We start from the raw sequence: 4,979 nt of genomic DNA, 5'->3' as shown, positions 1-4,979 counted from the left end.
CGGTTGAGCCTCAAGTGACCCAAATGAAACGGAGTCTTTAGACTCAAATCCAAACCACACCGCCGCTGCTGTCTTTTTTTCTTCTCTTCTCCCTTCCCAGTCAACACACATAGGAGCATCTTAAGGATTAGAAATTCCAGCACTACCCAAGACTTTCTTCCCCAGAGGATCCTGTACACAAAGCGGAATGTTTGCTAGGCTCGCTCTTGGAAACAGAACCCCTAGCGGGGACGGCTGCGGATGAGCTGGGGGAACCAGAGAAGGGACCAAGTGAAAGATGATGATGAGCCGGTGGGTCACTTAACCTCTCTGAGCTGTAACATGAAAGACACAAAGGTGTCTTAGGAAAAGCTTATCAAACTGAATTGTTACTGTTACGTCCATGATGGTGGTGAGTGTAGGCTGTGCTCCCCAAAGACACAATCCCAAAGGCCATAATCCTAAGTGATAAAATATCTCTAAATTCTAAAACACTGAAAGATTAACATCTTAACATTATAATTATTCTGGAAAATAATCTGATTTCTTTTTCTTCTTTCTGTTTTTAAAAGGCAAGGGTCTCAATCAAATACACACGGCTGATCTTGAGCTTACTGTGTATTCATAGTTAAGGATGACTTTGAACTCTTGGCTCTCAAACAAACAAAAGCAACAATAAAATATTAGGGAGGAAATTTTGTGAATGAAGAACTGGGGAGGTAACTCAGTTGGTGGGGTGCTTAACTAGTATGGATAACGTTCTAGAGCCAACAGTGGGGGTTTACTAAAAACAAATTAGATGAATAAAAAAGTGTACTTCAAGAAGAGATCAAGTCTGTTATCGTGGTGCATGCCTTTAATCCCAGCACTTGGGAGACAGAAGCAGGTGGTTCTCTGTGAGTTCGAGGCCAGTCTGGTCTTCATACTGAATTCCAGGACAGTCAGAGCAAAACAGTGAGACCCTGTCCCCCAGAAAACAAACAAACAAATAAATAAATGATAGTAGATCAAAGGACTGAAGCAAAGACTCAATGGTTAAAAGCACTGACTGCTCTTCTAGACGGGGTAGGTTTGATCCCTAGCACCTATATTGTAGCTAACAACCGTCTGTAATTCCAGTTCCAGGGGATCCAGTGCCCACTTCTACCATCCGTGGACAATGGCATGCACATGGTGCACAGACATACATGCAGGTGGAACACAAGACAAACCTAAAACAAAACAAACAAGCAAACAGAACAGAAAGACGAGATCAAGGGACTTACGAGGATAGCTCAGCAAGGAATGGCACTTGCTGCCAAGACTGACAACCTACGTTTGATTTCCAGGACTCTCGGGGTAAAAGGAGAGACTGGAACCCCAAATCCTCTGACCTCCCTATACTCCTCCCAAAATAAATAAAATTAATGAAAATAATTAAGCATAGATCAAGGGCAACTTCACGAAAGTAGTCCACAAAAGCTGGCTGACTTCCAGGATCACTAACTATGCATCCCTGCAACGTGGTCGTGTATAAATCTCCTGGGATAATCCATCCCCATCCATTTTCCATGCAGCATGGCTCTTTTGAAAAATCCCCAGGATTTTTATGCACGCTGATGGGAGCATTCCCACCGAATGCTCCTCTCTGCCGGGCCTGTTTCTGTGTTGTCGTGGGCATATGGCATTCATTCCCCATCTCTCATGTACAGACCACGGATTTGGCAGAAGCAAAACTGGTGATTGAGCAGCAACAGCGTTCTTAAGCGGCTTCTTGTCCTACTGTGCACGTAATTATTTTCCAACCAGTTAGACACTTGGCTGGCTTCTTCGGGCTAATGCAGCTCTTAATTCATTAAAAGCTGCTGGAATTTCATCGGCTGGGTGGAATGCCAATGTAGATAAATGATCTTCTTTTTTCTTTTCTTTTCTTTTTTTTTGTCTGAGACAGGGTCTCTCTACACAACCCTGGCTGTCCTGAAATTCACTCTGTAGACCAGGCGGGTCTTGAACTCACAGAGATCCACCTGCCACTGCCTCCTGAGTGCTGGGATTAAAGGTGTGAACTACCATGCCTGGATTATTTTCGTTTTATTTTTCTATTCTTTTAAGGACAGAACCTGTGTAGCCTAGGTCGATCCCTGAACCTTGAGTTTTCTTGCCTCTGCCTCCCAAGTGCTAAGCAAATGAACCTTGTTTACATGAAGTTTTCATAGCTCTTTCCTAAACCATCTGACACTCCACTGAATCCATTGGGCTGAATGAGACAAAAATAAACTTTATTGATAATACCTTGAAATCCATTTACAAAATGCTTGCTCATGCCTAATTTTGAATCATTCATTAAGGGCTGGAGATTCATTTGAAATGTTCCCTTCTTTTTTTTTTCCTTCAAAATTTACCAAACCTTCAAACTTGAATTTATAAAGTAAAATTCACCAAACCTTCAAACTTGAATTTATAAAGTGGTCTGCTATATAGTCCTATATATACATAATTGAGTAAATAAATTTCAGAATTCTCAGATCCGTGGGACATGAATTGTTTGTGTCTGATAGAAATGGCAGGGACAATTTTGGCCAAAGGGAAGCATGAGCTAGTTCTTCTATGTAAATTTTTGGGAAATGTGAGAGGCCTTTCTGCTTTGACAGTCAAATTCTTGACTGAGAGCAGTTCACAATTTACTGAGTGTCGCTTGCAAAGGAAGCCTTGTATCGGCTGCCAGGGGGCTTGTCGAATTCTTCTTATTCTATTATTAGCAGCATTCTTATCCTTTTCTTTTCCTTGAGGCAGGGTTCTTGAGGCTGACCCCAACTCACCACCCTCCTGCCACAGTCTCCTCAATGCTGAGATTGTGTGTCATGACAGCCGGCTAATGATTTGAAGTTAGCACGGTGCGGTGCGAAAGGGCCAAACATAGTAAGAAAGCAGACAACTGTCTTGCGTAGAACATGGTTCCGTCTCGGGATCCAGTTTTCCACACTTCTCATATCGCTCTCTTTTTCATCAGGAATTGTTCTTTCAGATTTTCAACATCTGGGATTCTAATCTTCTCTCTCTCTCTCTTTCTTTTTCTTTCCTCCTTTTTTTGTTGTTTGATTTTTGGTTTTGGTTTTGGCTTTAGACAGTCTCATTGTGTAGCCCTGACTAGCCTGGAACTCACTCTGTAGACCAGGCTAGCCTCAAACTCATAGCTATCTGCCTGCTTCTCTCTCTAGTGCTGGCATTAGAGGAGTTCCGTACCAGGAGTTGGTTTTGAAACAGGGTCGGGTTGACTTTGAACTGTTGATCTTCTTGCCTCTACTTCCCAGGTCCTAGATTGCATACACCTAGGATTATCATTTTAGAAATTTTGATCTTTGAGGATTTCTACTTTCAGGATTTCGGCATTCAGAATCCATCCCCTCTTGAGACTTGAATGAGCACTAGATTAGGTGACAATGACCATGGATGTTTGTAGGGCCCATGGGTCTACCCCTGCTCCCAGGGTTCAACTTGAGGACAGTTTCTGGCCATCCAGCTAAACATCCTGTTTGTTCCTGTGCTCCCTCTGCCTTGCCCGGTGGTTAGCTATAGGACCATTGTTTACTCCACCTTGGGCATGATAATTTCCCACCTGCCTGGGGGGAATTCCATTGTGCAGCAGTGAGGTATATAAGGTTTTTCCTAAGCTTGAATAAACGACAATCGGCTGATCTCCTTTCAAATGACCCAGGTCTCTTGTGTGTTCTTTCAATCTCCAGGCCCTTGCCCCGCTCGTGAACTGTACCGAGAGTAACACAGGAGTTACAGATGTTGGTACCTGGCTCCCTGCAGGAGGGTTATAATCAAAGAGCCCCTTCTAGGGTTTAACTCATATACCTTCCTTGGTGCTGGAGCCCAAGTAGACCCCTTCAGGCTCCCAAACAACTCCCTGAATTGTCATGGCACGTAGACCCTGAAGAAAATCTGCCAAACACTGAAATAAGTTAGAGGGAAGATGGGACAGATGGAAACACATTCCTATGAGCGTCGACTGAATACATTGTGGCGCTGTAGTCAGAGAGCGGAGGATCCTCAGAGGGTTTGTTTTTAAGGTCACTGACCTCAGTATTACATCCTGCAGAGGCTCCGCTGGAGAGAGCAGATGGTTCAGCAGAACTTTCAGAAGATTCATGAGTCAGTGGGAAAGAGAATCTTCTGTCCCCATGGGGCAGTCTTTACTTTTTATCTTTGCACAGTGCTGCCTGCATTTCCATAGGTGCTAGTGTCAGGCACTGGGGCCATGGCTCTGGCAATCCCATTCTGCATCAGCATCTGCTCTCCCTGGGAGCGAGCAGGTGCTCAGCTCCAGGTCCAGGGTGAGGGAAGGTGACCTGTTTTCACTATGTTCTGACAATGTGTCCCTGGCCTTTTTTAGTTCTGCCATTTAATCCTCTTGACGGTCTATATAAATTTACATTTACTAATTACAGATTAAAGGCTTAAGAGCATAAACAAGAAGTGGTTTGCTTGTGAGGGGGTCACTTTATACAGCAGGGTAAGTGATATGCTAGAATTCCTAGCCACAGCAGTTGAATACCACCTGGAGGTGCCCATTGAGCCATCCAGTGTGGAGGATGAAAAATGCAGGCCCATTTCCACCTTGTTTGACGTCAGAGAGTTTGGAGATTGACAAGCATAGTTGCACGTCCTACCTCAGGATGTGATTGCTTGGTTCCTTTGAATCTAAGATAGCTCAGTGCTGTCCTGATGGTGGTCAAGATATGCAGATGTACTTCTGCTCCTTCTATTGCAACTATGAGGTCACCTAGGGAAGGGTGGTCTTCAGCATATGTGACCTAGAGCAGCTTCGCTACCTAGACAACAGAATGCTAATGATTTGATGTCTCAGAGTTGACTGCATGAGTTACCCTTTGTATCACATTAATAAAGTCTTTTGTTACCTTCTCCCCATTTATGTTGGTATAAAAGCGGTGGAAAAGTAAACGCAGGCGAATTTCACAATTTCAGTCACTGGAACGCCCTCCCAACACTTTCTT

This window comes from Chionomys nivalis, chromosome 1, assembly GCF_950005125.1.
Source record: "Chionomys nivalis chromosome 1, mChiNiv1.1, whole genome shotgun sequence".
Taxonomy (NCBI): Eukaryota; Metazoa; Chordata; class Mammalia; order Rodentia; family Cricetidae; genus Chionomys; species Chionomys nivalis.
This window is presented reverse-complemented; position numbering follows the sequence as displayed.